We start from the raw sequence: 12,694 nt of genomic DNA, 5'->3' as shown, positions 1-12,694 counted from the left end.
AAACATTCTTTTTCCAAAGTTTGCTTGCCAATAACTCAAGAAATATTAAAGATATATCAATTTAAAATTTTTAATAAACATTTCTTTTGGAATCTTCATTTTCAAGGCACTATATGGTTCAATTCCAGAGATATGGGGATCTCAATGCAGCCCCATGTCCAAAATGCTGAACCTTACCCATTTTCAATGGTTGAAAAGCAAATGTGAATTTGTGCTTATCTAGTCATGACTGCTGACACTGCAAGTATGCAAATGTGACCAATCAGATTATGACTTACCAGGATTAATTGTTAACTTTGGGTAAAGTCTGAGGTAAAAATTACCCATGATTACATTTACTCAGGGTTCAGAATTACCCAGTGTTGGATATTTCATTAAATGTTTCAAAGTCTGAGGTACTATCAGTGATTATGCTAAATATGTCCATTAGCAGTGGATGTTACTTGACCTTTGACTATACTTTACATGTTACAAAAAAAATAAAATAATTAAAAAAAATTAATAAATAAATATTATTAAAAAATTATTAATATTTTAATATTTTATATTGAATATTTAATTCAGACACGATACTGAATATTTCAACTCTTGGTAGCTTCAAGAGCTCTTAAAATGAACAAAATCCCTTTTTCCAAATATTCCTGAAATTGGTTCAAATATAGAATCTTATGAACAGAATACTGACAGCAAGTTAACATGCCTCAACTTGACTATTTTAGTGTATTTTTGGCACTCAGACAGATATGTTCTATGCAGTAGTTTTGCTAGAGAGAAACAAGTTACAGCTCTAGTTTCAACATTACTTATTCCTCAGACATTATCCTTTAAAAGTCATTTTTAACCCCCTGTAATTTGGCTCTGAATCTCAGGTGAAAATGGTAATTTTGACCCCCCTCAACAAAATAGTAGATTACTCAGTATATATTCATCCAAGCCATTTAATATTTTGGCTTTCATTGGTATACATTTTTATCTCTCTCCAGAAAAAAAATAAATAAATAAAATATTGACAAAATCAAAAAATTGAGCTGGGGAAGTTTCTGAAATTTGGTTGATTTGACACAGATTGACCCTATACTGATGTGGTTAAAATAGTTTTTTATAAAGGACCAGCAGCAACATAAAAGTGTGATTTGCATGTGCTTCTTATGTAGAATCCATGTGATGAAGCAGTCTGGAAAGGTTAAAATCTTTAAAGAGTCTAAATCATCCGGGTCATTGGAGTGTTGTGTAAACCTGTGTTCTCAGTGTCTTTTATCAAAAAAGTGTTTTTAAAACATTGTGACATCATGACTTTCTATTTATGTAACAAAGTGCTGAATCTGGCAGGGAATGCGGTAAGAATACACATTCTCTATACTGGTTCAGTGCCTGCTTCTCTAAAGTCAGTGCTGAATGCAGTTCTGATCTCGCTGGCTGGCTGGAGGGCTATACTAGAAGATGTAGCAGATCACTATCAAGCATACTTCACTGTTAGGACTGTAGAGGAGCTAGTATAAATAATTAAATAACATGACACAAAAAATGTAAATGTAATTTATATACCACTTCGCTTGTGCACTCGTCCAAGTGCCATAAGCCGGTCTGCCATTTATCAAAGAACACTAAACGTAATCATCTTTCTCTTTCATCTTTCGTTGCTCTGAACTTCTACTAGAACTTCTACTGCTCACAGGGAGGGGCATGGCTAGGTGCAGGCAACAACCAATTCAAGAGCTGTAGACACATCACTGCACAAACAGTGGTGCAAATGACGGAATCTCAAGGTTGCAAAATTTGGCACAGGTGTCCTGTGAAGACCATCCTGCCCCCAGACAAATATCCTGAATCGACATACTTTTCACCCAAGCCCATGATGAAGCCAGCTTTCTCGTAAAGTGGACGTGTACTCCCCATAAACAGGACTCATTCTTAGAAGCATAAGCCAATGCAATCGCTTCTACAATCCAATGTGACAGCCGCTGTTTCAATACTGGCAGTCCTTTAGCCCGGCCCCGAAACAAAAAAAACAGCTACTCCACCAGTCTGAAATGACTGGACCTCTACAGATAAGCTTGCAGAGCATGGACCGGGCATAGTGGATGCAACGCTGATTCCTAATCCTGCGGAGCAAACACTTGCAGCATAATGACCTGCACTCTAAATGAAGTAGTGTCTAGGCTGCAGTCTAACCATACAGTCATCCTTACCAAACTCCATACACGCAGTGTTTGTAGACAGTGCATGTAAATCGCCCACCCTCTTACCACATGCTAAAGTGAGTAAAAATGCTGTCTTGAAGGAGAGCAGCGGTTCCAAGGGTGGCTCGGAGAGTGCACCAAGCACCAGGGACTAGTGTTGCCCTCGACTAAGGATTTTTCTGGTTGACTAGTAGTCGTTCATTTGAAGCATTAGTCAAATGAACCGTCGTGTTGTACGTTCGCACCAGGACTTGTCAATCCTTTATGAGTGGAAGAAAGCATTGCAAAGCTAAAAATAGCAGTTTTTATACCACTTTGCTTGTGCACTCGTCCAAGTGCCATAAGCCGGTCTGCCATCGCAAAGGGCTCCCCGCTGACCACTGTATCCATCGAGACCCCCTGCTCGTACATCCCTGGGTTGAACCAGGGGGCTAGTGTCCCCATGCATCAACTCATTCTCTACTATAGGAGAGGAAGAATTGTATAAAAAAAAACTGGTTAAATCATCTAAACCAACAACATGTATGTTAGACCCTATTCCATCTAAGCTCCTAAAAGAGGTGCTTCCATAAGTCATAGATCCTCTTCTGACTATTATTAATTCCCTCATTGTTATTAGGGTATGTCCCAAAATCCTTCAAACTGGCTGTTATTAAGCCTCTCATCAAAAAACCACAACTTGACCCCAAAGAACTAGTTAATTATAGACCGATCTTGAATCTCCCTTTTCTTTCAAAGATACTAGAAAAGGTAATATCCTCACAATTATATTCCTTCTTAGAGAAAAATGGCATCTGTGAGGATTTCCAGTCAGGATTTAGACCATATCATAGTACTCAGACTGCTCTCCTTAGAGTTACAAATGACCTGCTCCTATCATCTGATCAAGGTTGTATCTCTCTATTAGTGCTATTGGATCTTAGTGCTGTGTTCGACACTATTGACCACACTATTCTTTTGCATAGACTAGAACACTTTGTTGGCATAAATGGAAATGCATTAGCATGGTTTAAATCGTACTTATATGACTGCCATCAATTCGTAGCAGTGAATGAAGAGGTATCATATCGTTCACAAGTGCAGTATGGAGTACCGCAAGGCTCAGTACTAGGGCCGTTACTCTTCACGCTTTACATTGTCCCCTTGGGAGATATCATCAGGAAACACGGTGTTAGCTTTCACTGTTATGCTGATGATACTCAGCTCTATATTTCTTCGCGGCCCCTGGCGAAACATACCAATTTGAAAAACTAACGGAATGCATAGTCGATATAAAAAACTGGATGACGAGTAATTTCTTACTGCTAAATTCTGAAAAAAACAGAGGTGTTAATTATAGGGCCTAAAAAGCTCTGCATGTAATGACCTAGAACGCTGTCTAAGCCTTGATGGCTACTCTGTCAATTCTTCGTCATCAGTTAGGAACCTAGGTGTGCTATTTGATAGCAACCTTTCCTTAGAAAGCCACGTTTCTAGCATTTGTAAAACTGCATTTTTCCATCTCAAAAATATATCTAAATTACGGCCTATGCTCTCAATGTCAAATGCAGAAATGTTAATCCATTTATGACCTCAAGGTTAGACTATTGTAATGCTATATTGGGTGGTTGTTCTGCACGCTTAGTAAACAAAACTCAGTTAGTCCAAAATGCAGCAGCTAGAGTTCTTACTAGAACCAGGAAGTATGATCATATTAGCCCAGGTTCTGTCAACACTGCACTGGCTCCCTATCAAACATCGTATAGATTTAAAAAATCTTGCTTATTACTTATAAAGCCCTGAATGGTTTAGCACCTCAGTATTTGAACGAGCTCTTGTTACATTATAGTCCTCCACGTCCGCTCCGTTCTCAAAACTCTGGCAATTTGATAATACCTAGAATATCAAAGTCAACTGCGGGCGGCAGATCCTTCTCCTATTTAGCGCCAAAACTCTGGAATAACCTACCTAACATTGTTCGGGAGGAAGACACACTCTTGCAGTATAAATCCTAGATTAAAAACCCATCTCTTTAACCTGGCTTACACATAAAAATACTAATACACTTCTAATATCCAAAATCCGTTAAAGGATTTTTAGGCTGCATTAATTAGGTAAACTGGAACCGGGAACACTTCCCATAACACCCCCCGATGTACTTGCTACATCGTTAGAAGAATGGCCATCTACGCTCATATTAGTCTGTTTCTCTCTTATTCCGAGGTCACCGTAGCCACCAGATCCAGTCTGTATCCAAGTCAGAGGGTCACTGCAGTCACCCGGATCCAGTATGTATCCAGCCCAGATGGTGGATTAGCACCTAGAAAGGACCTCTACAGCCCTGAAAGACAGCTGTTACGTGGGAGTGTAGTAGGTTGTGTGGTTTATGGGGAAGAGGTGTATTTGTGGTATAGTTTTCCCTGGCGTGTTTTTCTTCCTTCCTCTTTTGTTACTCTCACTGCAATGACTCACAGGTGGAGCTGCTAACGAGTGCCCTGATAATTAAAATTATTTAATTAATAACTCATTAAAGGGATAGTTCACCCAAAAATTAAAATTATGTCATTAATGACTCACCCTCATGTCGTTCCAAACCCGTTCATCTTCGGAACACAGTATAAGATATTTTAGATTTAGTCCGAGAGCTTTCTGTTCCTCCATTGAGAATGTATGTACGGTATACTGTCCACGTCCAAAAGGGTAATAAATACATCTTCAAAGTAGTCCATGTGACATCAGAGGGTCCGTTAGAATTTTTTGAAGCATCGAAAATACATTTTGGTCCAAAAATATCAAAAACTACGACTTTATTCAGCATTGACTTCTCTCCCGGGTCTGTTATGAGCGCGTTCACCTTACATCCGGTTCGCGAACGAATCACTCGATGTAACCGGATCTTCTTGAACCAGTTCACCAAATCGAACTGAATCGTTTGAAACGGTTTGCGTCAACAATAAGCATTAATCCACAAATGACTTAAGCTGTTAACTTTTTTAACATGGCTGACACTCCCTCTGAGTTCAAATAAACCAATATCCGGGAGTAATTCATTTACTCAAACAGTACACTGACTGAACTGATGACCGAGCCAGATAACGAACTAAATATTGACTCGTTCTCGAGTCAAGAACCGGTTGCATCGGTTTTCGGATCACCGGTAGTGATGGGAAGTTCTGTTCTTCTCCGCGAACCGGTTCTTTCGGACAGTTTGATTCAATAAACCGGTTGCCGAAAAACGGTTCACCAGTTCTTTTGCGCTCGACGTAATGACTTCATTGGCGATGATTGCCCTTGATTGAAGCCTTCGGTTTACCCGCGCTCATAACATTAGCACAGAATTGGTTCAGAATCAATCACCAAAAGAACCAGTTTCAGTTCAGACGCGCTGTGTGTCAGTCTGAATCACGCATGCGCAGTATCATCAGCTCATCGGTTCTCGAATCGGACGCGTCCGACAGAAACGGTTCTTGACTCGAGAACGAGTCAATGTTTCGTTCGTTATCTGGCTCGGTTCAGTCAGTGTACTGTTTGAGTAAATGAATTACTCCGGGATATTGGTTTATTTGAACTCAGAGGGAGTGTCAGCCATGTTAAAAAAGTTAACAGCTTAAGTCATTTGTGGATTAATGCTTATTGTTGACGCGAACCGTTTCAAACGATTCAGTTCGATTTGGTGAACTGGTTCAAGAAGATCCGGTTACATCGAGGAAGATCTTTCGCGAACCGGATGTGCTGTGAACGCTCATAACAGACCCGGGAGAGAAGTCAATGCTGAATAAAGTAGTAGTTTTTGATATTCTTGGACCAAAATGTATTTTCGATGCTTCAAAAATTCTAACGGACCCTCTGATGTCACATGGACTACTTTGAAGATGTTTTTATTACCTTTCTGGACGTGGACAGTATACCGTACATACATTCTCAATGGAGGGACAGAAAGCTCTCGGACTAAATCTAAAATATCTTATACTGTGTTCCGAAGATGAACGGAGGTCTCACGGGTTTGGAACGTCATGAGGGTGAGTCATTAATGACATAATTTTGATTTTTGGGTGAACTATCCCTTTAAGTCTCCTGAACCATGGATCTACGGCTCCCCGCTCTCATGGCTTCCTTGACTGATAGACAGATGTGTTTTCTATGTAGTATGGTGCCCATAGTGTTTGTTAACTGGTTGTTATGAGACCTTTGTTGTAAACCACTATCTTTTGCTATGTTATGACTCTTTTTGTTAAATCCTGATCCTTACCTAATTGGAGCATGGTAGGGAGGTGGGTGCCTTTCTTTTATTATTCGTTTTCTCCTGGTTATGATAATTAGGGAGGGAAGCTTTTGTACTTTTGTTTAGTTTCTTTAATTCTAGGTTAGTATCTCTACAATGAGTTAGCTTTGTTTTGTTATTTGTTTTGGCTCTTCCCCCTCCTGAAGCTTATGTTGCTCCTTATCTACTTTTGTTTAATAAATTCATGACTTTAATAAATTCATGAGTGTTTTTGGTGTTTTGAAGCCTTGGGAGTGAGAGCGGGGACTCCAGGGAGTCTGTTGATCGGCTCCCTGATTATTGTTATGAATGGGTTTTTGAAATACTCTTTGACTAGAGATTTGACCTCATTCGTAACAAATGGGGGCTCGTCCGCTTGTTTTTGTGTTAATTTAATGAATTCTTTCTTTCTTGTTTTGACTACAAGTGGAAGTGACCGCTCGTTAATTTTTGTGGATAACGAACAAGTCTAAGTGGTACCATTTTCTGTCGTCTTGGTGAGTAAAATTTACTCCTATTTTTGTCTTGCTGATTTAGTGGAAAGCAGTAACGAACACTAATAATGGAGTTAGATGTTGGATCATTTATGTCAAAGCCCACTATACAGCAGTTTGATGCATTTCGAAAAAAAGATCTAATACAGATTGCTGAAATTTTTGAAGGTTTCTGTAGTAAGTTCTGCACCTAAGCAGGTGGTTAAAGCTGAAGTTTATGCTAAACTGGTTGAGCAAGGTTTTTTTTCTGCTGATGGTGAAATTGAGAAGAGTGTGTATGAGACTGCTAAAACTGATCTGACATCTCAATCAGATCCGTTGCTCTTATTAAAAGTAAAAGAAGTGGAGTTACAGATAAAGCGGCAAGAACATGAGAATCGTATGTTGCATTTACGTGAGTTAGAGATGGTGCATAAGGAAAAGGAAAGAGAGCGTGCGTTTACTGCTAGTCCATCTGTCGTAACTCCAGTGCATGCAAGCATGCCTTCACCTATTCAGCCTGCTGCTGTTAATTTGTTTGATCCCAGTAAGTACATTAAGCTTGTGCCTCCTTTTCGAGAATCAGAAGCAGATGCTTATTTCATCGCATTTGAGCGTATTGCTGCTAAACTTAACTGGCCGAAAGATATGTGGGGGTTAATGTTACAATGCAGTTTAGTTGGTAAAGCTCAAGAAGTGTGTTCTGCTTTGCCTATCGAGGAGTCTCTTAATTATGATTTGGTGAAAAGCTGCTGTTTTGCGGGTTTATGAACTTGTACCTGAAGCATACAGGCAAAAGTTTCGTAAATATACTAAATCGGCTAAACAAACGTTTGTGCAGTTTGCACGCGATAAGAGAGCTCTGTTAGAAAAGTGGTGTGCGCTGCTTCGAAAACGACTACGTTTGAGCAATTTCAAGAACTGATTCTGTTGGAGGACTTTAAAAATTGTTTTTCAGACAATTTAGTGATTTACCTAAATGAGCAAAAGGTTAAGTCCCTTTCAGAAGCTGCAGTATTGGCGGATGAATATGTTTTGACACATAAGACTGTATTTTCTTCTGCTGTTGGCCCAACTCATGGTACTTCAACGTTTTCAGGGGTGCAGAAACCTTTGATGTACACTCGCTCAACAAAACCAATGGTGCGCTCTGCGGTAGAGGGTAAGGAAGAGAGCAAGAATGTTGAGAATAAAAGAGTTTGCTTTTATTGCCTAGACCCAAGTCATCTTGTTGTTGATTGTAAAGCCTGGAAGAATAGAAATGCTGCCTCTAAGCCTAAAAGTGTGGCTAATATTGTTCTTGAGCGAGAGTTTGGTGTTGAGAATTTTTCAGACAATTCTGCATTTACTCCCTTTGTATTTAAAGGGGAGTGTGTCAGTTTCTCTGGATGGTACGAGGAATTCAATCTCTATTTTGAGGGATACGGGGTCAGCCCAATCGTTTATACTGGAAAGTGCATTACCATTTTCAGAGGTGACGTACACTGGAACTGATGTGTTAGTTCGTGGAATCGAATTGAATTGTGTTAAAGTTCCTCTTCATACGGTGTTTTTGACCTCTGATCTGGTTTCAGGTCCGGTAAAAATAGGGGTACGTTCCAGATTGCCTGTAGAGGGCGTAAGTTTAATCTTGGGAAATGACCTGGCCGGTGCTAAAGTTTTTCCATCACCCAATTGTAGCGAAGACTCCGGTTTGTGATGCGGAGCTTGCCAGTCTATTCCCCTCAGTATTTTCAGTATGTGCAGTCACTCGTGCACAGGCACGTAAAAATGAGGATGTGATTGATTTGTCTGACACTTTTCTTGCTTCTCCAGATTCTCCCTCTGAGTTAAGGTTATCTGTTGTTTACAGTGTGGGTAATGCAGATGATGAGATTCCTGAGAAAGAATCTTCTTTGACAATGGGGAGAGAACAACTTGGTAGAGCCCAAAAGTCCGACCCTTCTCTAACGTGCTGTATTGAGGCCGTGGAGAATAAAAGGGAAGGAGGTAGTGCTGATGGGGTACGGTATTTCTGGGACCAAGGCATCTTAATGCGTGAGTGGCTGTCTCGTAAAGCAAAAGAGGCTGGATTAAGTCCAGAGAATCAGATTGTATTACCTGTTGGTTATCGAAAGGCTGTGCTTAAACTTTCTCATGACCACCCCCTGTCTGGTCATTTAGGCAGTACTAAAACATTCATGCAAGTGGCTAAATATTTTTATTGGCCTGGTTTAAGATCTGCTGTGTCAAACCATTGTCGTTCATGTCACGGGTGTCAACTCGCTGGTAAACCCAATCAAACAATTCTTCCGGCTCCTTTGCAGCCTATTCCAGTGATGGGAGAAACATTCGAGCGACTCATTCTAGACTGTTTTGGTCCCCTACTGAAATTGAAAGCGGGTTTTTCAGTATATCTTAACGTTAATGTGTGCGGCGACTCGTTTTCCAGAGGCAATACCATTGCGTAACATCAAAGCAAAAACCATTGTTAAAGAGTTGATTAAATTTTGTTCAACGTTTGGGTTACCTCGCGTGATCCAGACCGATCAGGGAACAAATTTTAAATCTAAAGTGTTTGAGCAAATGTTGAAAGGGGTTTCCGTTAATCATGTAGTGTCGAGTGCATATCATCCACAGTCGCAGGGGGCTCTAGAGAGATTTCACCAGACGCTCAAGTCAATGATGCGGGCGCACTGTGTAGAAGCTGGTAAGGACTGGGCTGATGATCTCCCTTTACTTTTATTTGCGATAAGGGAAACGGTTCAAGAATCGTTAGGGTTTAGTCCTGCAGAGCTAATTTTTGGACATACGGTTCGGGGACCTTTAAAGCTGTTACGCGAGGAACTTGTTCTTGATAATACGCCGCTGGTTCTCGTATCAGAGTATGTTAGTTCTATTCGTGAACGGCTTCGTAGGGTTTGTGAGATGGCGAAGGTAAATTTGGCTGAGTCACAGAGTGAGATGAAGGAGCATTATGACCGCAAGAGTGTTGCTCGTTCTTTTCAGCCTGGTGATTCTGTTTTGCTGTTAATGTCAGTGCCAGGGTCTGCTCTACAACCAAGATTTTTCAGGTCCTTTTAGGGTGACGAAAAAGTTGAGTGATACGAATTATTTGATTTGCACGCCTGAACGGCGGAGGAAAAACGCGGATGGTTCATGTTAACATGTTGAAGTCTTATATGCAAGACGAGTCTGCTCTTATTGTCAAGCCGAGTGCCGCTGTTGTGTCAGCGGGAGCAAATGAGATTGAACAGGAGTTTTCTGTACCTTGTGGTTATTTGTCGAATTCTGTGATTTTGAAGGAGTTGGGCTCTCACTTAAGTTATTTAGCTCCGAATCAAAGGAAGGATATCGTTGAGCTAATTGAAAGTAATCACTCACTCTTTGGTGACATTCCATCTCAGACTATAGTGCTTCAGCATGATATTGATGTCGGAAATGCGCAGCCCAGCCCATAAAACAGCACCCCTTTCGGCTTAATCCAAGGAAGCGTGAGTTAATGAAAGCTGAGGTCGAGTATTTACGTCAGAATAATTTTGCAAGTCCCAGTCACAGTGCATGGAGTTCGCCTTGTTTGTTAGTTCCCAAGGCTGATTCATCGGTTCGGTTCTGCACTGACCTATCGCAAAGTCAATGCAGTAACTAAACCTGACTCTTTCCCACTTCCACGTATGGAAGACTGTATAGATCGAGTGGGTCCCGCAAAGTTTGTTACAAAACTAGATCTTCTTAAGGGGTACTGGCAAGTTCCTCTTACCCCTCAGAGATTTCAGCGTTTGTAACTCCTGATGACTTTATGCAGTACTCTGTTATGGCGTTTGGAATGCGTAATGCGCCTTCAACATTTCAACGCTTAATGCATATTGTACTAGATGGAGTTCAGAAGTGTGAGGCTTATTTGGACGATGTGGTAATATATTCTTCTAGTTTGGAAGAACATCTAAGTTCTTTACGTGAAGTACTTTCACGCTTTTGTGGTGCATCTCTGACTTTGAACCTAGCCAAATGTGAGTTCGCCAAGGCAACAGTGGTTTACTTGGGGAAAAGAGTGGGTCAAGATCAGGTATGTCCGGTTGATGCGAAGATTGCATCTGTCATGAAGTTTCCAGTACCAGTGAATAAAAAGAGAACTGCGTCGATTTTTGGGGATGGCCGGATACTACAGAGGGTTTTGTCGTAATTTTGCCAGTGTGGTATCACCATTAACCGATCTTCTTAGCACAGCTCGAGTTTTCGTGTGGTCTCCTGCTTGTGAGCAGGCTTTTCAAGCAGCTAAGGATTTGCTGTGTTATGCTCCTGTTTTGGCAGCCCGAGAGTTTGCAAGCTCTTTCAAGTTGGAAGTGGATGCCTCTGCTACTGGAGCTGGTGCGGTTTTACTTCAAGAGAGTGAGTTCGAGGTTGATCACCCAGTTTGTTACTTCTCGAAAAAGTTCACGTTATGTCAACGCAGATATAGTACCGTCGAAAAAAGAGGCTCTTGCGTTGCTATTAGCGTAGCAACATTTCGAGGTGTATTTAGGTGGAAGTTCATTTCCAATTGTGGTGTATACCGACCACAACCCACTTGTTTTTTTGGCTCGGATGTCTAATTCGAATCAACGTTTAATGCGCTGGGCATTAATAATTCAAGAGTTTAATTTGGATATCCGACATAAAAAAGGCTCACAGAATATTGTCGCGGATGCGCTGTCTCGAGTTTATGGTGCTGAAGTGTAAAATAATTGCAGTAGTGCAGTGTAGTAGATACAAACTTCCTGTTAGCATCTTTCTGGTGGGGAGGTGTTACGTGGGAGTGTAGTAGGTTGTGTGGTTCATGGGGAAGATGTGTGTTTGTGGTTTAGTTTTCCCTGGCGTGTTTTTCTTCCTCCCTCTTTTGTTACTCTCACTGCAATGACTCACAGGTGGAGCTGCTAACGAGTGCCCTGATTGGTGACTGGAGTGATTGGCGCTGTATTTAAGTCTCCTGAACCATGGATCTACGGCTTCCCGCTCTCATGGCTTCCTTGACTGATAGACAGATGTGTTTATGTATGTATGTAGTATGTAGTATGGTGCCCATAGTGTTTGTTAACTGGTTGTTATGAGACCTTTGTTGTAAACCACTATCTTTTGCTATGTTATGACTCTTTTTGTTAAATCCTGATCCTTACCTAATTGGAGCATGGTAGGGAGGTGGGTGCCTTTCTTTTATTATTCGTTTTCTCCTGGTTATGATAATTAGGGAGGGAAGCTTTTGTACTTTTGTTTAGTTTCTTTTAATTCTAGGTTAGTATCTCTAAAATGAGTTAGCTTTGTTTTGTTATTTGTTTTGGCTCTTCCCCCTCCTGAAGCTTATGTTGCTCCTTATCTACTTTTGTTTAATAAATTCACTTTTTCACTTTAAAGAGTGTTTTTGGTGTTTTGAAACCTTGGGAGTGAGAGCGGGGACTCCAGGGAGTCTGTTGATCGGCTCCCTGATTATTGTTATGAATGGGTTTTGAAATACTCTTTGACTAGAGATTTGACCTCATTCGTAACACAGCGGAGACCAGGACTAGAGCCCCAGAGACAGATCCCCTGTAAAGACCTGGTCTCAGACGACCACCGGGACAAGACCACAGGAAACAGATGATTCTTCTGCACAATCTGACTTTTGCTGCAGCCTGGAATTGAACTGCTGGTTTCGTCTGGTCAGAGGAGAACTGGCCCCCCAACTGAGCCTGGTTTCTCCCAAGGTTTTTTTCTCCTTTCTCTCACTGATGGAGTTTTGGTTCCTTGCCGCTGTCGCCTCTGGCTTGCTTAGTTGGGGACACTTCATTTACAGCGATATCGTATCGTTG

At 41.0% G+C, this 12,694-nt stretch overlaps 1 long non-coding RNA gene across 1 annotated transcript; it reads left to right on the top strand.

Moving 5' to 3' along the window:
* The first annotated feature begins 4,400 nt into the window (after positions 1 to 4,400).
* Positions 4,401 to 12,259, top strand: LOC122145971. The gene is made up of 2 exons (XR_006160699.1): positions 4,401 to 4,633; positions 11,777 to 12,259. It is a non-coding gene; the product is annotated as an uncharacterized LOC122145971 (long non-coding RNA).
* Positions 12,260 to 12,694: the final 435 nt, after the last annotated feature.

Source organism: Cyprinus carpio, chromosome A8 (genome assembly GCF_018340385.1).
Source record: "Cyprinus carpio isolate SPL01 chromosome A8, ASM1834038v1, whole genome shotgun sequence".
Taxonomy (NCBI): domain Eukaryota; kingdom Metazoa; phylum Chordata; class Actinopteri; order Cypriniformes; family Cyprinidae; genus Cyprinus; species Cyprinus carpio.
Note: the sequence above shows the minus strand (reverse complement) of the source record. Positions and strands in the feature narration are given on the sequence as shown.